At 40.4% G+C, this 23594-nt stretch overlaps 1 protein-coding gene across 9 annotated transcripts in view; it reads left to right on the top strand.

Moving 5' to 3' along the window:
- The window catches only part of col23a1a (collagen type XXIII alpha 1 chain a), a 197263-nt gene that overhangs the window by 69956 nt on the left and 103713 nt on the right, over positions 1-23594 (top strand). The gene's annotated exons all lie outside the window — the stretch shown is intronic.

Here is a 23594-nt window from a genome sequence, read left to right as displayed (position 1 = left end):
ATTCAACTCAACTTATTCGACTAATAAATAAATAAATACATTCTACCAGACATTGTATGAGACAGGACTGAAAATGTTGTGCTTAGTATTCGAAATTCAAGATTTCTCTACTGTTTGTATGGTGAGTCTGTCAAAATACAAGCAGAAGATGATGATGCTGCATTGTGAATCAAATCAAACCAAGTAAAGTACCTTCCACTGTCTTCATGCTAAATACAAAAAGCTCCATGTCTCCCGCTGCCTAACCTTGCACAGCAAATGGATTGTCCAGATTCCATGTCTGTCATCAGGTAAATCCATCTTGCAAAGCCCCCATCTGAAATGATAGCACTCGATCTGAAAATTGACCTGACCAATCATTTGAGGAGAACGAGGTGGTAGCTACTGGCCGGGTTTAGTTGTACTGGAAGGTGATATCAATGCCTGCCGCCTGTGTAGCGATTAGCTTGGTTGAAGCTATGGTAAAGCAGCGATTTTATTAGAATCAACCCACATTTCTTTGTCAAAGCAAGACCAAAGAACAGCACTGAAAGCTTCTCCTTGCAGAGAAGATGTTTTTGAACTTCTCCTGACAGGACTCGACATGATTTTTATCCACCAACAAGTTGTGGTAGTAACCTGGCTGTCGAGCTCAGGTTACTAACAGGGCTGCTTTCGCTCTGAATGTGACTGAAAGAAAATGAATCCAATCACCTTCTGAGAACTTTTTGAAAAGTCCTGCCCTACCCAAAGGTTTTGTATGGGAGGTTACCCAGATGGATGTGAAATATCATCTATGCAATGGATATATGGGATATCAGGTAGACAGCTGCCACTATGATGAAGACTCATAGCATTGACTTTAGCTGCTGCAGGACAGTCATCCTCCTCATCTGCTCCCAAACCTGACTGCAAGTGCCACTGGTAAAGAATATTAATCTGTTGTTGAAATCTTTGTTAGAATTGGCAAGATAGATGCTAAGTAACTGACAGTTAAAACACAGTTACATTATGATATGTTCAAGGCTGGCATAGTTAATGGAACCAAGAGCAGGACGAGATCATCAAAGTGTAAAATGATCCCGCTTTGTCACCAGGGGGTGCTAAAATCACAGCAACCCAAAAGTTCCCAGAAGAGCTTTAAATCCCTGTCAAAAAAGCATTTATAAACTTCATTCCTGCTGTGGTTTTTCAATAGTTTTTACATTTCATGGTTATATTTATGAAACAAATAGATTCTTCTTTGACATAGCTGTTGTTTTGTCCCTCTCATTAACCAAATTGGTGACACCAATAGGACTTTGTCCATGCTTGCATTGATCTAGTGTGTCTAGAGTGTATTTGAATTTCTGCAAAGTGAGCACATTGGTTCCATCCTTGGTAGATTGTTGCACAGCCTTGGGTTTTAGGTTTTAGTGGGTGGTTTAAGTCTTGGGTTCAGGGTTGGAGTTCGGCATGTGGCCGTGATGCTTGAGGTCAGGCTTAGCAGCAAGAGAACACATAATTTCAGCAAAGACCTTTAGAAGTGTGGAAGCACAAATGTGTATGAGAGTGATCTGTGGTTTATTTTGACTGGAGAGCTAAGACATTACTAGACAGCTGGGTATGTCACTGGTTGGCTTGCTGGGGGCTAGAGATCACACACACATCCAAACACACACACTCATTTCATGTTATGTGTCATATACTGAATGCAGGCGCACATTTATGCAAGCTCACAGATGTATGCAGGCTGCAGAAATTAAACTGTTGTTTTTATAATTAACTTTTCTCTCCTTTTCTCTCTCTCCATCATGTCCTCATGATGCCGATTCCCTGTGGTCCTCCCTCCATAATTTCAGGTATGTGATCCAAGTTTTTCCCACACCTTTCTGCCCTTCAATCTCCCTTCATTTTTCTTCTATCACTCTGCATCATATTCCCAATTTTCCAATCACTGCCTGTCTGCATCTCACTCACATGTTAAACTGCACTCAGCACAGGAGAGTGAATGACCTCCATGTGTGGAGCAAGCACTGGTACAGATTGGTGCATATAGCTGCGGTGCATATACTGTGCGCACATTGACATCGTGCCAGTAAATATCATTAATCACGGTCTTGTTTTGGCTCTTCTGACTCAAACATGTGGAAGTGATTTCTGCGGCTAAAACTCTAACTTTGGGTTCTGCAATGTATTCTAAGCCTTCAGCATTTTTTTCAGCATGTTTTCTTTATTCTGTGTTCAAGTCAGACTTACTCACTCGGTGACTCGGCAGTTATTCACTTCATCTAAAAATACATCTTCCCCCTGTTCCTGCCCCTCCTTCCTCCGAGGAAACAGCAGTCTGAAAAACACAAGCCAAGCTGCTTTTTTCTGTTCAATTAAAACCTGTGACAAGAACAACTTTAAAGCCTGAGGTTATGTAAGCTTGCATGTGAATCTCATGTTTGTGAATCTGCGTGCATGATGAAACATCTTAAGTATTTCCTGATGAGTTCTTGGTATATCTGGCTGCTGTAAACATACCAACAAGACACAAAAGCAAAGGACCCCCTTTAACTCCAACCACCTTGCAGACTTGGTAGTCATTGATGGCTCCTGTGGTCAGGGATGGTGCGGTGAAGAGTTCAGGGTGTCTGCTGATGATTTTCAGGGGAAAAGAGGGGGTGGAGATGCAACAAATAGGCAACAGATTAAGTGTCTGCCTTCCTGTGACTCATCCATGACTGAGCTTTATCATAGCTTAAAGGTAACCTGGCACAATCACAGCAAGCAGAAATAATTGTGTGGACTGTTTTGTCACCAAATTGAGCATGGGTGCCAATCTGATGTTGGGCAAGTGCAATCATGATTTTCTGGATTTTTATTGAGTCTAGGTTTCTGGATGATTAATAAGAAGTTATCTCAGTGAGGAGTATGCCCCCTTTTGCAGCTTTTGCAGCTACACCAGCCTCCACTCTTCTTGAAAGCCTTTCCACACTATTTTGGAGTGTTTCTTTGGGAATTTGTGCCCATTCATTCTGTAGAGCATTTATGAGGTCAGGCACTGATGTTTAACAAGAAGTCCTGGCTTGCAAACTCTGTTCCAGTTCATTTCAAAGGTGCTTGAAGGGGTTGAGGTCAGGGCTCTGTGTGGGCCAGACAAGTTCCTCCTCACCAGACTCATCAAATCATGTCTTTATTGTCCTTGCTTTGTGCACTTAGCACAGTCATGTTGAGTAGAAGGGGACCTTCCCCAAACTGTTGCCACAAAGTTGGAAGCATAGCATTGTCCAAAATATCTTGGTATGCTGAAGCATTAAGATTGGCCTTCACTGAAGATAAGGGACCCAAAGACCTTGAAAAACAGCCCCATACCAATTTACCTCCTCCAAACTTCACAGTTGGCACAGTGCAGCCAGGCAGGTAATGTTCTCCCAGCATCTGCTGAACCCAGATGTCCATCTGGCTGCCAAACAGCAAAGTGCGATTCATCACTGCCACAGGACATGTTTCCACTGCTCCACAGCCCAGTGTCAGTGCTCTTTACTCCATTCAGTCTGATGCTTTGCACTGGACTTGGTGATGTGAGGCTTGTATGCAGCTGCTCAGCCATGGAAACGCATTTCATGAAGCTCCCACCACAGTTTTTGTGTTTACAATAATGACAGTGGAAGTTCAGAACTCGTCAGTTATGGAATCAGCAGAGTGTTGGCGACTTTACAGACTATGCGCCTTAGCAGTCCTTGACACTGCTCTGTGATTTTACATGGCCTTCTGCTTCATTGTTTAGTTGCTGTTGTTCCTAAATGCTTCCACAATATCACTTAAGCCAGACGTAGACTGTGCGATTTTCATCAGATTTAGCCATGGATTTGGAGTTGCACGACTCACTTTGAAGCCGGGCCAACTCTCACTCTGATCAGACATCATTTGTTGTACTGTGTACAGGGGGTTACGACAGCCAACCAAGGCCCGACTACAGCCCAACGAGCTGCTGGTCGGATGGATTTTAGACATGTTTGATATTGTGTTTGTAGACCACTCCAGACACTGCCATAGTGAGGACAGAAACGCAAGCAGAATAAACAAGTTTGGGGGATTTTTTCCTTTGTAAACTGTCAGACAATGTTCTAAATTGCCATGACAACAGTTGGAATGACTTTCTGATGCCCCCACAGCCATGCTACGATAAAGGAAATAAACAAGCAGGAAATTTTCTGTGTGCGGTGGCTGTTCGTTGTAACTGATTGAGACACAGTACGAGTTGATAGTCTGCCATGACTGTCGTATGGTCGGGTTGAAATCACACAGTGTATGCCCGGCTTTACAGTTGACTACGGAATATCAGCAGGGATGAAATTTCACAAACTGTCTTATGCGGCATTCATCATATTATCACACTTGAATTCATTGAACTCTTCAGAATGCCCCTTTTGTATCATAAATGTTTGGAGACTGCATGGCTTGGTGCTTTTTACACCTGTGGCAATGGGACTGAAACATTTGAATTCAATAATTACCAGGTGTGGCCAAAGATTTGGTCCATATAGTGTATAAGTAGCATGGTTTAGGTCTGAAGATTACTTTTTTGCTGTTGTAGCAATAACACATCCGCTCTTAGCTGTAGCTGATGGACATTCAGTCCTCATGAACTGTATGCATATTATGTAATTTTTAATGCAAGACATCCAGGACAAACATACAAAAACTATGAAACTTTGCCTCAACAGCTGCATACAGCTTTTTACACAAGTGAGAAGAATGATAAGTAGGGGTAAGGCTATAACATAATGTGCTAGCACAAACAAGAAAAGGTTAGAGTTAAAAATGTCAAAATAATGTCATTATATGGCTCTCTGACATTGAACATCATTAGCCACTTATTTAAAATCTAGTGAGTGTGTAGCAGCAAAGCACTTGAGTCTGAAAGCCAGTTTGGCTTATAGTCACACTTTAACCGTTTCGGACAATTTGAAATTTAAACACCACTTGATTTCTAGCAACAGAAAGCATTGGAATTGAAGTTGCTGTTTTTTAATGCCTCCGAGCCAGCAATAGCCAGGGCAAGAGACTGTATGCTTCCAGGTTTTCCATCCATCCATCCATACAAACACACCTAGTGGAATTGCAAGTCTGCATGTTTCTTAAGTGTCAACTTGAGCCATGGCTGGAGAAGCACCTGAGGTCACTTATCCACCTGATGTTGAAATATAGATATTCACATCAGAAATAAACTTGCAGTTTTGGTCAGAAAAGTTCATGATATGAACACACACTGGAAGGAGTGGATGTTTTATTATAACTCATCAGTTAGGGAATTGATTTATGCATTATTAGGGGAATAAATGATATGATTGCTGTTATGAGCAGGCTGGACCCACCTAGATTAATTTAAAATTAGTAGAGAGACTTAAATGTGAGTGAACAATGTTGATGGGGGATGCAAGGTCAAATGAGGAGTAGACTTCTAGGCTGGACTGGGACACCAATAAGATGGCTTAAAGGAGGAGACTGAATTATGTAGGATGGGTTAGGATTATGGGATAGGATCTGGACTAAATGCTGATGAACTGAATGGAGGTGGCTGAGGTGGAGGAGGGTTGCAGCGTCCACACTGAAATGACAGGCTGACTGCACAAGAGAGGACGACGGATATAAAATATGACTGGTACATGGTTATTTGTCACATGAGGTTGAGGCAGAATCTGATTAGCTTTTCGCTGAAGAGAGTGAACACCCATAATCAGCTGATCACCAGAGCAGGAGGAGAGAAAGGATGGAAGAAGGGAGAGATATGAACGAGTGGTGACAAATGAATGGAAACTGCCTTCCTGCTTGAACTTCTTTTGAGCTCCATTTTAAGTCTGTTTTCAGTATGGTTGCTGCTATGGATTTAGAGGTGGAAAGTACAAGAACATTACACTCAAGTAAAGGTACAGTCACTTTGGTTAAAATTTACTCAGTAGTCTACTCAAGTAAAAATAAAATCTTTTTCATTTAAAGTGTTTTACTTAAAGTAATGAGTACTGAGTAACTACTGAGGAGCTGTACGGTATAATGTGGTCTTTCCTTATCAACATAAAAATGTGAGAACATGGATATCTAACTAGTTTTTTCAGGTAAAGTTGCACCCCTATAATAAAGGGAAACATAACAGCAGAATGTAATGTGGATTCATTCTCTCCCTATAATCTACTGTGCAGCCAAAGACAAACTACTGGTTAGTTTCATGGCATTAACAGAAAGCTATGGCCTCTTCATTATGACTTTTGGTTGTTTTTTTAGTCAGTAATTAATGTTTTTGAAAATATCATAAAGTACAATACTTTACCCAAAACTTACTTAAGTTGAATAAAATGACTGATTTCAAAATGTTCTAAAAAAAAGTACAAGTACATTAAAAAGTACTCAATTACAGTAATTTGACTACGTTAAACAGATTAGATATTGGAGGTCCTTGGTTAAAGTCAAGGTTAGAGGCCCTCATCTTCATCCCTTGCATATGAAAAAGGATTTTTTCCAAAGAGGACTCCCTGTGCACAGCTTGAATACACAGTAGCCGGCCATTATGGTCATTTTAAGTGTGCAGTGAGTTTTCTTCTTTTGTGAATTTTCTTCAGACTTAGCAAAAAAATCCACTCATACTGAAGGCGGGCATCTTTTCTATCCTGTCAAGAAGACTTTAGGGATTTTTTTTCAGACTTGGCACAAACGCCAACTCGGTTTTTGGAATATCTTTCGATGTAAGGTCAAGGTCATCATTTGCTCATAAGGTCTTTTATGAGCCCTTTATTAACCCAACACTGTACTCTCACTCCTCTATTGTACACTTTACAGAGCCAAGTGGAAGTTTCAGTTTCTCCCTTGAGAAAGGTCCTGTTCGTTTTAAATCCATAATCCTGAGCAGCTACTTGTTTCTGGTCTAGTCTTCTTGCCTTAGCCTGCAGCTTCTTCATTCCATGCTGGGAAGGAAGATCTTGTTTATATATGTTGTAGTTATATGTTCTGCAAAGCAGATGTCGAGAAGCCATTACATCTGTATTTTTAACCGACTGGCAAAGAAATAGAGCTAGACACTTGGGTAGCAAACGTCGCTGCAACTTAAAAGTAGTATTACCTGTTGCTGTCCTTGGATTTCAACAGCTTTTTAACTGCACTGTTTTTTTCTTTTGTTCCAGTCAAAGCTGAGTGTCCTGGTTAGATTCAGTCATTGTTGTAGCTCTTGCTTTTACTGATGCAGTGATGTCAATGTAGCACAAAGTCAGATGACGCTGTTTCTCAGTGGAAGTTGGTTTCCCTACACTTCAAAAGGACATGCATACAGTATAACAACAAACTCAGAGTGCGGCCACTATTGGATACTGACTGTAGAATCAAAACAAATGTGATAAAGCAAATAGGACCCCTTCCCGCTGCCCAGCGGATGCGTGCTGGGGGAGCACAGCTTGGCCTGTCGGGGGGGCTCTTTAATGTGCTGGTGAAGCGTCACGCAGGAATGCTCTGCACAAACAAGCCTCAGCTCACATGTGCCAATGACCAGTCTGCGTGTTTGTGTGTGTTTTTGCATGTGTGGCTAGAGGTAAAAGAAGAGAGGGACGGCTGTGGAGTGTATTTCTGTGTGATTTTTCTTTCAAACACAGTCCAGGTTTCATGTTGACCACTGGTATACCCATATTATGGCTGTCAGTAAAAACTCACTCACTTGCAGCCGCTCTAAGTATGGAAGTTTTTGAGTTTTTCCAGGTTTTGTGAAATCACACGTCCTGGCAAAGATGCTTATCTTTCTTACAGAAGTCTCATGTAACTGCAAAAGAATTATTATTGCACAATTTCTGACCTCTGTCTTTGATCACTCAGCATGCCTTATTTCCTTCATGCAACTATCAAATCAAACCTGCCTCTCTGTTTTATTAAGAGGGATTTATAGTTCCTTAAAACTGCACTTGTGAAGAGAACAAAAGATTCTTTTTGAATTGATATAAAGCAGAAAAACATGTTTCCACATTATAATGCACTGCACACTTTATTTTTTATATGTTTAGATGAATGCATATGGTAAATAATTTCAGCAAACTTCCCTAAGCGTGTTCATCTGCAGTCCTCAAATAACTGAACACAGAACAACCATCTCTGTACTATATTAGCAACGCAGATTGACAGACCCTTCTGGTGGTCCTTGAATTTTTCCATACACTGTGATCAACATGTCCATAGCTTAAATCTGTTTATTTCTTGGTTACATATTGCATTCTCTTTCATAATTTCTGTAAAATAATCAAAACCAGAACTACAGTCTGGGGGTTTTATTCATCTGTGAGGTATACAGTTGCTATACAGTGGTGGGTCAAGGAGAAGGGCTGGGGTGGTTTCTGATAGTAATCTAATCTTATCAGTAAATGCTCAAGTCAGAGTGGACATTCATGGAAGTTTGAAGAAAACTCCTCAAAACACTTAAAATGCTGCCCTCAAATGCACGGTATAAACCTGTAGCTCAATAACCTTGAACTTTGACCTACAGCGTCTTAAATGTAATTAGTTCATCCTTAAGTCAGGCTGAACTTTTTTTGCAAAGATTGAAGAAAAAACTTAAAAGCGTTCTTGAGATTCAGTGAAAACAATCAGAAGATGAACTTGAAGCCCAAGTACCTTGACCTTTGACCTACGATCTCCAATTTCTTATCACTTCATCTTTGATTTAGAGTGGACATGTGTTCAACATATCTCCACCTGTGTTAAATTAAATTGATTGGACATAATTTGGAAAGGCACACACCTCTCTATAGAACGCCTCATGGTTGACAATGCAGTGCAAAAACAAAACCATGGGGTCAAAGGAGCTACCTGCAGAACTCAGAGACAGGATTGTTCAAGGCACAGATCTGGGGAAGGCTACAAAACAAATTGTTTGGCCTCCATAATTCTCAAATGGAATAAGTTTGGCCTGACCAGGACTCTTCCAAGAGCTGGTCACCCGGCCAACTGAGCAATCGGTGAGAAGGGTAGTACGAGAGATGACCAAGAACCTGATGGTCACTCTGACTGAGCTCCAGAGATCCTCTGTGAAGATGGGACAAAGTTCCAGAAGACAAGTTCTGATTGTGCCAAACTTCTTCCGTTTGAGAATTATGGTGGCCACTGGGCTATTGGAAACCTTCAGTGCAGCAAAACTTTTTGTTGCCTTCTCTAGATCTGTGCCTTGCAATAATCCTGTCTCTGTTCAGTCAATTTAATTCAATCTACATGAAAGCCTGCTTGACTTTCATATGAAGTTTTTTTGCAAACTCCAAACTTGCACAAATCTATAAAATTCTGTTTCACTTTGTCATTATTGAGTACTGAGTAGATTAATAAGAGAAAAAATAAATTTAAACAGTTGTAGCATCAGGCTGAAACATAACAAAATTGACAAAAGTGGAGGATGTCTGAATACTTTCTGAACCCACAGTGGCCAATGAAATGCTGGTATCCTTCAGAAAGTGAATCATTTGTCTTAGGTCATCTTAAGCTTAAACCAAATTTGAATTCATGCCTGGAAAGTCTTTCCATAGCAACCGTTGCTTGACAACAGCACACACCTACAATGGTACTCAGTTTACTGTTTTGCAAAACATATTTTATAAAGCACTATAAAAGTAGTTTTATTGATATTCTGCTTGAAATGCTTGATTTATTAGTGTTTCAGTGGTAATAAAACTTGACATGTGTTGCACTGATACACATGTTGTGGGAAGTCTCATTAAGCAGGGGGTATTTGGACCCATAGTGGGATGGTTTTCTGATATATAAGTGCTACATATAACTTAACCAGTGAAATAAAACCTAGATTCAGCGTCTGATCTTCTTAAACTAAGATAAAGCCTTATGTGGTGTTGATTTCAGAGATCTTGGGGATATTTATGAGCTCAGCCTGTGGGCCACTTTGGCTGTCCTGGAGGAAACCCAATCTGATTTCAGTAAACAAGCTTTCTGGATGGTTTATGTTTATGTATTGCTGTTTTAGTCATGCTGTGAGCGCTGCCATTTGTTGGTGATGAACTTGGCATTCTTCAAATTCAACCACTACCAACCTCATCAGCTTTGTTTACATCATTGGGTAAACATCTCATGATTTGCGTAAAATTAAAAAAGAAGAGAAGAAAGAAAAGTGCGTGAATGATGTGTTCTCACATACTGTTTGATACAGTCCACCATCAGTTCTTTAATGTCTAATCACAAACATATTGGCGGGTTAAAGATTCTTGCCAAGCACTCAAAGTGGAGACCTTGAGAGTCTGGGGGAATAACCTCGATAAGAAGGAGGATGTAAAGGGACGTTAAGAGTTATTAATAGGGAATCTGCCCTTAGCTATGACTTTATTTTCTATGTAAATAGTTAACCGACTTACCAGGGAGTTAATGAACTCTGGCAGAAAAATAAAAGCCAGATGGAGTGGAAAAACTGTGGGTTTCTCTATCAGTAAGCTTTTGTCAGATTGGTTACAGAAAATAGGGCCTGGATAATATGAAGGATGGCTCTTTAAGTACCATTGCTTTTCACCACTTTTGCTAGCATCCATTAGTTGCACTCTCAGCCTACAACTATCGTTGCAAAGTTCTGACCCAATGCCCTCGAGTTGCACTGCATACTGCTGTTGTTGTCTTCAGTTGAGTTTTGTAGTCAAAAAGCACTCTACAAGGTTATTTACTGAATCACTGTTGCAATAAAATAACTGATGTGCAAATGAGGAAAAAAATCTGTTAAAAGGGTGCATTGTCAACTTGGTCTGAATCAGAAGTTATCCCAGCATGCTTTGAGCAGTGAGGCAGCTCCATGCAGTATGTGATAGGGGGAATTTCTGTGCAGGCGCTTGGCTTTCATTTGGAGTTTTCATGTGCACTGTATGCGAAAGAGTGGGTATTAAAACTGTCTTCCCCACACCAGACTGTGTAGTAAGACTTCTTTCAGCCCACGTTGGTGTAGGTCATTTTGATGGAATTCTGGATCATATGAGAAGTGTTAGATGTGTTGTCACCTTATCAACGGGTGTCTCTTTTTCATTTTCTTGCTTTTGATTTAACATTATAGAGGCAACAGGAAAGGTTGAGAAAGAGGGATGGGTAAATGACCTACAGCAAAGATCACCAGCTGGATGAAAACCTGTTTCTCTTGTGCCGGGCGGGCCAAAGTTTAGGTCTGGCCTGTGACTCTTTCAAGGCATGTCATTCCCCACTTTTTCGTCCCTGTTTCCAGCTCTATCCACTGTCCTATCTCTCAAATGAAGAGAGAAAAAGCAAAAAAAAAAAAAAAAGTCTATATTATTAAAAAACATACAGACAAAAAGAAACAATGGAAAACCACAAATTCTGTCAAACTGGAAAGAATACATTACTTAATGAAAAATCCTGATGTAAACAGTTTCTGCATATTACATTTAATTTCAAGCTTGTGTTCTCCATTGTAAACATTCCCTGTTTTAAATGTGCCTTGTCCAAATTAGAACTAATGACGCACACACTTTAACAACATATTTGGACATGCATGTCATTTTTACTAGATTCTTAAAACAATTTAAAAGAATTTGCTGTTCAAGCGTGCACATATTTGGACTAGAAGCATTGCGCTCCATGTGTGCGTTATTGCTCGCACCGCCAGCTAATGTTCCCCATAAAAAAACAATTTAAAACTTTTACTAAAAGACATCCAAGAAGCAGACAACAGTTAGCTACATGAAATCAAAATGTGTTCACTCATTAATATCAGAGACAGCCAAGAAATATCAGCACTATAAATTAAGTGTGACAGCAGCTGGGCAGCAGACAATGGGCTATTAGCATCCCTCAAACTCTGTGTTGTGATTTTCACAGTTATGTAGCTTAGTTTGGAGGAACTGCATGAGGAAAGCAATGAACCATCCTTTTTTTCCTTTATATCTACTATTTTAGCCATTTAAATGTGAATGTCTGATTTAAATATATGCCTCTCTGTCCTGACAGCTCATGAAGACAGTCTTATGCTTTATGACTTTTTGGTGGAAAAAAAAGTCCAGATTAAAAATATATGACGGTAACTGTGAAACCTAATACCATCTTTACATTGTAATTACATGTGTGTTTATACAGCACACAGACAAAGAAAAACATCGGAAGGGACAATTAACCCTGGTGACTTCATACTGATCTGTTGGCTCAGCAGCCATTCATAACCACATGTTCTCTATATTTTACTGAATCTAAGAAATCCTGAGCTCACAGGAAAATGGCCTTGTTCTGCCTTTCTCCCTCTCCAACTTTGCTCATGCTATCATGTCAGAAACAATCAGATCCCTGCTGAGACGGCGGGTGGAGTGGTTAAACGGTCTCTGACCCTCTGCTCATTATCCTAAACCTGTGGTCAGAGGAAGAAGGCTGTAAGAGGAGCAGAGAAGAAACGAGGAGGAGGGAAGGGTGCAGGGGACACAGAGTGGATGTTAGGCTCGTTACACAAAATAAGATAAAGAATAAATATCTTACTGAAAGTATCTGAAATGAAAACTGAATTCTTAAGAGATAGTTTTAACGTTGTCTCTTTTTGAAACTGTAAAACTGGAATTTTTCTATCAAAAATCCTGGTTATGTAAAAGGGTTAACAGATAAACGTGTTTCTTATCAATTTGAAACTATCCCTACATGAAATAGTTGTCATTTAACTAGGTGATGGGTGTGATTAAAATATTAAAATCAGTTTAGCCGGTGCAAGGTTTACAAGTCAAACTAATTACCTAATAACTAATGTCTTTTTACACATCTCTTCAGGTGTTAGTGGCTAATGCTATGCACCACATTGTTGTGTCACATGGGCTGTGGCAACCAATGCCAGGCTGTGTGCATCGTGCTTTGCCAAACTGGGCATGTCTTTGCTCTCAGAGCTATTCAGCCAGTTCAAGGAAGTGCAATGACTTTTTTCTAAATATTTGAATATTTTGTAGCCTTTTAGTCACAGAATTAATATTTTGTAACTTTTTGAGATGGGAGGACTAGTTTGCAATAAGAAACACAGTCATTACTGTTTACTGTGTGTCACATAAAAAAGGTTGAGTTTCAATTTCCGTTTAGTTCTTTCATTTGTCTTTACAGTCCCATAGCATTTTAAAATTCAAGTGACGTTACCCCAACGCACATAGTCTTGAAGCCCAGGTTGCCCTGAAAAAAGGATGTATAGAACTGAACTGTGCACCAGAAGGTTGATGTTTCACAAGCTTTTTAAGATGATTCCAGGTGAGACAAAATGGTTAAAAATAGCTTAGAGCTCTGAGGTTAAACTAAAAATTGTAAATAAAGTGTTATTAAGGTGTCAAAGGGTTATACTCTGAGTAACTACTCAACCAAAGTGAAAAGGGACCACATAGCAAAACACAATATTAATCTGCAATGTGGAACAACTTCTGCTGGAGCTAGCTCCTAATGTTAGCCCCAATCTACACAGTGTATCAGGCTTGCATCACACCAGCTGACACAACAACCCTGTATTTGAGTGTTTCCTAAATACTTTCTCTTCTTTAGGGGAGTCGGCTAAAGCCCTTTTAAATTGTGTTTAGTCAATTAAGGAAAGACACCTGGGAACATCCTTGATTTTTACACATGCTAGCTTCAGCTAAACTCTGTTTTTATGCTAATTAGCAAATATGAGCTTTTTTTTGTTCTAAATGAAGACACTTCTATGACATTACTTTTTTAGAGGGGATTATACCTGCCTGCTTTGTGAGCATGTTGGGAATTAGCATCAAGGCTCGGTAGCCATTCTAGCCTCACTGAGATTGTGCATGTTAGAAAATGATAGTTTAAATTCAAAGATTAACAACTGTATTCCAGAAATAGTCTCAAGATACCACTGAGGCTAGAATCCCTTTCTTTGTTAGCATTATTGCAGGTGTATTAAAATTAGATTTAAATGAGATGTACTTATTAGCTCAGATAACTTCAGTTGTAGGCTCTGTTTTTGCGAGTTAGCTTAAATATAAGCCTGCGTTTCTGCTTCATGGTGATTAATTGCCCCTCTTTATCGCTGTAGGATTCTTCACTTACCTTGCTAGTAATACTTTAGGTATGCTAGGAATTAGCTCAAAGTGATATAACAAAGTTTTAGCCTTTTTGAGTTAGCAAATGCTATCCTACTACTACTCCGACTTATTTAAAGTCAGGATGATTCAACACAAATGACTGTGTCAAAAGGGGATACACGCAACTAACTTTACTTGAAAGCACCATGGACATGTTAGCGTTGACTTGAAACCATTGATATCAACTTATACAGTGCTTAACAAATTTATTAGACCACCCTAACCCTAACCAAAGTGAGGTTAATGCCACAGCTGCCCTAAATTAACAGTATTGGTAATTACCAAAATCATTTTTTTATGTTTCTGCAATGGTTAATACACCAATATGTAGAAGCTCTTTAACCCAAATGCACTTCATGATTTTGGATGGTCTTTGAGACAAATATGACAGGTGGTCCAATAAATTTGTTAAGCACTGTATTAGCACATTCGGTCTACTCAAATGCATCATGTGGTCACCGTATGCAAAAGGGCGAGTCACGCCTGACAATAAATGTGAGTGAATGACAGAGGGGGGTCTATCCATAATTAAAATGCATGTAATTACTGGAAAATGAACCCATTTTCAAGACGTTTGTTTTGTCACAGATGTCAAACATGAATTTATGATCCTGGATACCTGATGAAAAACACAGGACTTTATACTGAAATTCTTCACCTGATAAAAGGTTCCAGTGATTAACTATAGAACAAACAGACACATGTATTTTAAAGGCCATTATGCTTAGCACATGTTGTACAGAAGCATCATAAGTCGTGACTCGCCCTTTTGCATATGCTGTCCGTGTGACGCATTATCTCCAATGAAAGCCAGTGACCAATGCAGCATCTACATATTGATATCTATGCTTGAAACCTTCTGTGTCATTAAAGAGCTGCCAGCATGATTGTAGACCTTGTTTGGGTAATTGTGTTGCCTTCTACTCTAAATATTGAAGAGATAAGGTTTGCCAGACACTTGTTCTATAGCCATGTGCATTCTGCCGTGTAAAAATTCAAGTTAAATACTTATAAACTGTCAATAACATAGCTACAAGAGATATAATAAGATATAGAAAATAGCTGGAGTTACTCTAAGGTGCAACAGTGTTTAAATCAGACTCGTTGAAAGATGTCTCCTCTATGTCTGCCGTCCTCTGGCTCAGAGGCTAAGCTCAGCACTGATGGATTTGGTGACTATAAAATGCTTGTATCTGTAGGGTGGGGCTGCATCCTGATGGACTGCTGTTTAGGAGGTCTTAAACTCCCCTTACTCCAAGGCTTTTTAAATCTCAGCCTATATTGAAATGAGAGAACTTTGGCTCTCACTGTGGGACCAGTCCTCATTAAAAATCTCTTTCAGGGTCTGCACTGTCATATTTATTCATTTAATATCCTGTCCTGATTTTCTTTCTCAGCTGTATTAGATCATAACATAATGAGCGCTGTAAAGATATATCAGAACACAGCATCAAACGTCAGTCATATGTAGGCTGAGCTAAATGTCGTGCAGCTTAATGCGATATCAGATGGTGCCGTAATGTGGTAACAGAGTCCTCAGGCAATGGGGAAGTTTTAGATAAATATCAAAATGAAATACCGTCCCAGCTGGTTGTACAAGGATTTCAAGATGACAATGAGTGTTTTTGTGAGCTCACAATATGTTCAAAATTAGTAACGGACCTCAGAGTTTTACACATGTATGGAGTAAGGTTTATATTGATATACATATGGCTGTACAGAATGTCTCAAAGTCAAAACAAAAGTACAAACTGTATCGTCTAATGGTGTAGCATATGATCTGCCAAATGTGTGTCAATATTTGTGTTCTGGAGAAAATCCCTGTTCTGCAATGATTACACTGCCTGTGAATTAAATCCAGCTGTTCTCTACATGTCTGTCTTTAGTGTGCAACAATAGTCAAGCATGCAGTAGAGCGCCCATTCATCCCTGATTAAAAGTCCTTAGTCCTAACACAAAAGGTACACCTGATGACATATTACTTCCAGGTACAACAAAGAGAGCAGCCAATTAGCTGGAGAGGGGGTCAGATGGTGATGTATCACCTTTATTTAGCTGGGACAGATGACCCATTACAGCTTATTACATGCCGTTCCCTCGTTTACAGCATCATTAATTTCCAGATATTTGTACAGTAACTTAAACTTTCCTTAAACATAGATATTGGCAAATGTACACACACTTCTGCTCGATCTCTTTAATTTACATAAACATATGCTTGTCTTTTGCTATATCAGTGAGACCTCCTCTAAGACTGTAACACAGCCCCATTTTTCTGCTCTGCACGGCTGCAGCCTTTAAAATAATGTGTTTGACATGCTGGACATTACCATCTGATGAAGTAACTCCTCTAACCGGTGCATATCGAGTTGAAAGTGTTTCGTTTGCGTTTTGTTTGTCACTGAAGGGTTTTAATGTGCTGAGCAGCTGTTCTCTTTAGACATAAGAAATGAAGTGCGGAAGAGAGAAGGATGCTGGCAAAGAGATGGATGAGATGAAAGTAGGAAAAAGGAGCAAACAAGGCCGGCAAAGAGACACAGGATGGAAAATGCAGGTAGAAACTGGCTAAGTGGTTGCTGAGGGGAAAGGATGCAGCTGTTCCAAATGTTATAAAAGAGAAAGAAGGCAAGCTTAGAGTAAGTTTGGTAACCTGTTAAGTTGTGCCAGATTCACATTAATGATAGGTTCAGTGTCGGCCAAAAAGAGCTGAGCCAGAAGTGCTGATGTGACTGAACACTCCCTGTTCTCTATTTTCACTTCGCTACTTCACTTTATTAGGAATTTGACTTTGAGAATTGTGTTTCACAAGCTGCTATAATGTCTTCAGTAGCTTTAAATAAGCACTCCAGGGCTGGCCAGAACAACTACAGCAAAGAGGTTGCTGTGGATCAGTGGTAGAGTCAGACATCTCTCAAACAGAAGGTTGGGGTTCAGTCACTATCTCCGCAGTCACATCAGTGTGTCCTTGGGCAAGACAAAAGCCCAAATTGATTCCAGCTGCTGTGGCAGTGGTGTGTTAATGTGTATGAACAGGATTGGTTAAAACTGATGGACACATTACACAGAAGCTTCCACTATCACTGTGAGTATGGGTAGGTGTGACCTGCAGTGTTGAAATCCCTTTGAGTAGTCAGGAGAGTACAGTACAAGCTCAAGCCTATGGTGTCATGTATCAAATAATTCTTTATAACAGAGGTCATCAGCTGGCTGCCTGATGGCCTATTAGTGATGGACAACATGACTGCCTCAGAAATATGTAGCTAAACTATCTCAGTCATCTAAATCCGGCCCCACACCATCTACTAAGAAAAGACTGGCCCTTGTTCAAATGTAGTCGATTTAACCCTTGTTTGTACCAAAGGTAAATAATAAAGTATGCAGTGATGTCAGGCCTATTATTTATTTCTAGATAATGATTCAGTGTTTCAGAACTGATGTCTTTGCCTCCCATGGTTTATTGAACAGCAGGATGTGACATGAGGTAACATCATCCCTATCCAGATGTTCCACTCTCTGAACAATCTGCCCTAAATGGACGCATGCTGAGTGTTTCTCTGTGTCACTCACCACATTTTAATCTTATTTAATCTTATTTCTCTTCAGTTTGACGAGAGAATAAAACAATGATGAATTGGGTCAAACTCACCATTGATGATGCCAAGACCTGTCACAGTGTTGTGAGAATCATTTCCAGTAACCGTGCACATACGTCATAACAAATCTAATTCTGATCGTATGAAGCAGGTGATGCAGACAGTGAACAGAGGTTGCGGTATCCCATGATGCATTTTTAAGCCATGACATAAAAGGGGCGCACAATAAAGTCAGTGGTGCAAAATGGAAAGCTGTGGCACTTTTTAAATCAATCAGTTTGTGCATTGTAGCAAAGAGTAAACCTGGTACGACTAAAGATGTCCCAAAGGAGAGATCTACTGAGGCTGAGCCAAAGGTGGATGTGTGATCAGAAAGGTCTGTTCTCACTTTTTTAGCTCATAAGATGTAATCATCGACCTCGGCTACCAACCTTTCATCAATGTTAGTCCATCTGCAGTACTAAACACTTCACCCCTTCATCTGCTCTGACACCCCGTGCAGGTTTACTGTAATAGGCAGCAATCATTGTTGCAGCTCAACTGTACCACAGTGTCTTGTCAATACTGGGACTATGATATCTCCTCAAAGAGGATCTGTTCAAACACTGTTTTTCCTTCAGTACATGCCCCCACATCATTGTGGGGGGTCCCACAGCTCACTTACTAAGTGGGTACCAGATCACCAGTCCCAGCCTAAATGTGTGTTGTCCCCCCTGTGGATCAGAGCATCTGCCACAGTGTGATGCTCATGTCAGAGGACTCCTGTTCAGGCTACAGGTCACCTCAGCCCTGACTCCTCCCTGCAGGAAGAGACCAACAACAGATCTGAGCTCTTGTCAGGAGCGGTTAATTACAAACCCGAGGGTTAGGACGAGGTGGAGTGAGGATGTGGACTTTTTATTTCTTTCTATTATTAAGACTATAATAGATGGTGTTAACCTGTAAGGACCATGTGGATGTGAAGCTGGACACAGTAAAAGGAATCCCCCCTGGTGTTTCCTTAGCATTCCTCCTCATGGGGGTACTGTAATAATCCACCATGTGTTTTTTTTAGTAAATGGTGATGTTACCTGAATGAGTCAGATCGCTAAGCGTTTCCTGAGGACTCATTTTATGCTTCAGTGACTTTGAAAGGGTTAGCTCAGCCTTGTTTTTGCTGTGATTGGCTGCAGACCTCCTCTCTACTTTAAAGGAAAAAACACAAACAAAAAAAAGCCAATGAAATAAATAAGGTAAGCCTTGTGTGTGTGTTTTTCATGATCAAAGATGAGCAAATATTCAGTACAAACTGCACAATAACAAATATGTCTCCTTTGTTTGCTTAATCTAATTTATTCAAATCCAGGAAAATTGCAGACAAATAAATCCTGGGCAGCAGATGCATATCGTAAATACACGTAGCCTTGGAAGTGTGTCCAAGTCTAGGAGGTGTAAACTATCTCCTCACTAAACACTGACGTTTCTGCCACTACGTCTGGATTCATCATTTAGCATGGGATAGGCACACATAATGCTTAGCGTGTGTTGGGCATGATGAAAACCTCGTGTAACTCCCTACCTTCATTTCACTAAGCTTACTCTAATTTTTACAGAGCTGTGCCAAACTTTAAGAGGAAGATACACTGAAAATATTGATTTGTGTGTACAGCAGGCGCCTATATGCCCTATAGCTAATCTGAATGCTACATAGATTGTTTCAAACATCCATGGAATAGAATATACACTACATAGACAAAAGTATTCAGCCGCCTTGCTATTACACCAGCAGGGACTGTAATGGCATTGCATTCATACAGGCACTTTAATATGGAGTTGTTCCCTCCTGCAGCTTTAACAGCCTCCACTCTTCATGGAAGGCTTTCCAAAGATGTTGGAATGTTTTTGTTGGAATTTGTGCCCATTCATTATGTAAAGCAGGGCTGTTCAATTACAAATTCAACTGGGCAAAATTTTAAAATTAAGAAATGTAGCCGGGCTAGACATGTTCGGCGTCCAGTAAGCAGCTGGTAATGTCAAATTCAGCTAATACAGATCAATTTGATGAAAAATAGGCACTTTTTATTGATAGTATCCCTTTTAAATTTGACAACATGACAAAAGCACATCAAAAAGTAAATTCGGTGAATAATAATTTTGGTCACATCTTACCTTGTGGCTATTTCTGTCAGCATCACTTCAAAACAATGCAGTACATTGTAGGTAGACTGTTGCTAGGCTATGCGGAGTGTTGCATTCACAGTCTGAAATACAAGGGGAATTTATGAAAACTTCATCTCTGGCATGACCACAGGCTGGGCCACTTGGGGGGGGGGGGGGTGTTGGCTGAGAAAGCCTGATTCGCAATTCTGACTATCCTTTCCAGTTCATCCCAAAGGTGCTCGATGGGGTTGAGGTCAGGGCCCAGTCATGTCTGATAAAGGGCTAGGGCCCAAAACCTCACATATGTGCTGGTAATCTTCATCAAACAAGCTTCAGAGCAGCTTCTGGTGTTCAGACTTGATTTTTCAGTTTTTCCAGTCAAGTTCTTCAACATCAAACTTATCAGACCATGTCTTATAATCCTTGCTTTGTGCACTGAAGCAAGGTCATGTTAAAATAATAAGGGGCTTGCCCAAAATGTTGCTGCAAAGTTGGAAGTATAGCATTGTCAAAAATGTCTTGGTATTTTGATAAGATGGCACTATAACTGTATCCACAGGAGGACATACAAACATACCAACATAAATATCATGAAATCAGAATCAATTCAAATACAAATACACATATAATTCACAGGAGCAAAGTAACCTGATGAGAGAAGGTGATGGGAAGCCAAAGTTTGTGGTTTTACAGTTTATAATCCATAATCATCCATTACCCCTGTGTCATTTTTTTTTTCTATACCAAACATATTTTTTGACAAATATTCACAAACATAAGCTTAAAAATGTTACCTCAGTTGTCACCGAAGCTGTCTTCTATCTGTTTTCACCAGCCTTCGTCTTTTCTGGCGAACCTTCAGAGGAATTCCTCGCCAAATCATTCCTCTTTGGTGTCCATTGTTGTGAAAGCCACATAAAGAGCTTGGTGGTCAAAACCAAACAGGTTTTTATTATGGAGCGCAAATAAAACCTAGCTGGTAAGGTTGCACAAGACCTAGCGAAGAAAATAAAAATATTGGAAGCATGTCTGATCACGTGTGTTGCTGAGTTAGAAACAGAAGGGAAAGTCCAAAGTTGAATTTTCTCTTCTTATGTGGGTGCTTTTCATATGGAATAATTTGCAATAATCCTGCAGAGACAGCTCAGTGAGTTTAATCAGTAAACACAACACACAGTCCCATCAGTGCCTTTGGGAGCTGTCAGAACAAATGTGTGTTTTTAACCAGTTCAAAAGAGTCAATATGATAGAAAACAATAAATGCACACAGTAGAGCCTTTGTGAGCCACAAAGAGAGAGTTTAAAATGAAAAGTCGTGACCTTAGTTTCATGAACTTGTCAGTTTTAACCATGCAGATGATGAGATAAAGGCTCATAGAAACTATTTCTACAGTTTGGTCAATTCATCCATCCAAACGCATTAGTTTCAGACTTTGATCTAATATTTTTGTGATGAGAACTACCTCTTCTCCTCATTCATATCTGCATGTTTTCTTTACCTCTCGTTCTGTCGTGAGAGCCCGTCCTCAGGCCTCCTGATGAAAGGGGTCTGCTGCTGGCTGTAGTTTGATTGTCTGGTTGACAGCTGGACTGCTTGTTTATTTTTCTATTTATCTCGGGCGCCCTGAACCGACACATGCATAGCCACTCGTGACTTCAGTGAGCCCAGACCAGTGAAAGAGGGAGAGATGGATGAACAGATGTGTAGACGGCGATGTGTTTTCTTCACATCAAAGATTTCGTGTCTTGGAGGAGTTGTTGGATTTGACACATCTGGAGTTCATGGACTCATCAGACAGGCACACAAACTGACAATACGAACAAGTGAATACCTCCGACCGTGTTTACAAGAGGAAACACTTGGGTTCTTAATCCCAAAACATGTCTATTTGGTTGTTTCACAAGTGAGGAGCTAAAAGCTGATTATCAGAGAGGATTCTCCAGGTCAGAGGACTTAAAAGAAACAAGTCCGTCCTACTTCTGTTGGGCTTTTACTACTTGCATTAGCTCTGCCCTGAAGGTGGGATTCCCTGGTAAGCATATGGAGTATTTACTTCCATCTGAGCACTCATCAGTCTCTAACAAGACACAGAAACAACACAGCTAAATGTCTGTAAGAGCCCACTCATTAATAGCAAGACAAAAGGTTGTATCATGTTTGAGCTCTTTCAGACTTAAGCAAATCCTTTTTATATTCCTGTCAGGTAAATCCTGGCATGTTTATGTCTGGCAGGTATAAATTAAGTTCAATCAGGACTTCTAAAGAGCTTGACCCAGACATTGATGAGATGACTTAGAGGTGGCGATGGAGGGATGCAGGATGGCACGAAGGAGCTGGACCTAGACACCAATGAGATGTAATGGAGGTAGCTGGGGTGGAGGAAGGTTGCAGCAGAATCAAAAGGCTGACTTTAGAGGAGAGAACAGATTTTGAAATATGAGAGCAGCAGGATGATTGGATCGAGAGAGGCTGTGGCAGAAAGGAAGTGGCTTAGAATCAGTGAGTAGACACCCATGCCAGCTGATAAGCAGAGCAGAGGTGAGAAGGGAAACAGAAACACTTAGGTAAGTGATTATTAATAAATGAAAGATGAATGGAAATGAAACTTATGCTCAGTCATGTAAGGACTCATGACTTTCTGTTCAAAGCTTTTTGATATTTCACTGAGAAGTTTAGCTTGCTGGAAGAACCTTATGAATCTCGTCAATTAATCACAGCAAACGAAAGATAAAACTCTAACGCATTAAAGTTGGCATTTTTTTAGAGAGACATTACAAAAAGATTTCGTGCAACAAACCAGCTTTCTCATGACCAACAACGATCTTGCTTGAATGAAATTAGTGCACAAACAAACAAACAGCGCTTTAATTTCACCTCCCCAGGCTAGCAAGCAAACATTTCTTTGTAAAAGAGCAATCACTTCACTCAGAAAGGGCACACATGCTGCATAGCAGGGAACATCTTCCAGCCTAAAGCGTAGCATGTTTTGTGTCTGTCCGTCCTCAGGCATTGGAACAGGTTTGTTCCACCGGCTGACACTGAAGAGAAGGGCAGGTGAGGTCACACGGCCTCGTGACCTCTTGGCCCTTGCTGTGTTAACCTCTGGCACGGGGCTGTATCTCCTTTAGCCGCTAACAGGATGCAGCGTTTGCCCCAAGAGGTGGCGGTTTGCTGTGTCCATCTGTGCCGACACTTTGACCCTGACCGGACATTCCCAGACCATTCCCACACCTCTGACCCTGTAGGAGAAAGACAAAGCCCTCATCCTCTCTCTGTTAGTCATCCTTCCTCACCTCTGCTTTCAGCAGACCTCTCTGTTGGCTAAGTGAATTACACCGTCACTGCAGGGGGAAAAGAAGAGACGGCAAGAGGACGGACAACCAGTAATGGATAGGCTCATCAAAGAAAGGACAGGCAGAAGGGTATTTTTTCTGTTTGTTGACTTTGAGTTCTGGATGGCTGACTATGATGATGGTGGCGGTGATGATGACGTGAACACATTTGTTAGAGACAGAAGAACAAGAAGTCCTGTTAGTAAACTCCGTCCTGATGAAGAAGCCGCAGCAGCCACCGGTCAAATCTACTGAAGACAGATTTGTCAAAACAAGTTTGTGATCTTTCTCTGCAAAGATCCAGCAGATCTTCATTTCTTCGTGACTTTTTTTTTATTCATGCACAACTATCACTGCAAAATGAAACTTGAACCATAAGATTGTTGTCTCTTTGGTCAATAATCTTCTCTGTTGTTGCTTAGAGTCAGAGACAAATCAGCATTGTTCTCCTCTGGCAGGGAGCAGCTGAAGAAAGGTCTCTTCCAAAAGTACACTCCGTTTGCTCTCTGAG

This window comes from Cheilinus undulatus, linkage group 10 (genome assembly GCF_018320785.1).
Source record: "Cheilinus undulatus linkage group 10, ASM1832078v1, whole genome shotgun sequence".
NCBI lineage: Eukaryota > Metazoa > Chordata > Actinopteri > Labriformes > Labridae > Cheilinus > Cheilinus undulatus.
This window is presented reverse-complemented; position numbering and strand designations above follow the sequence as displayed.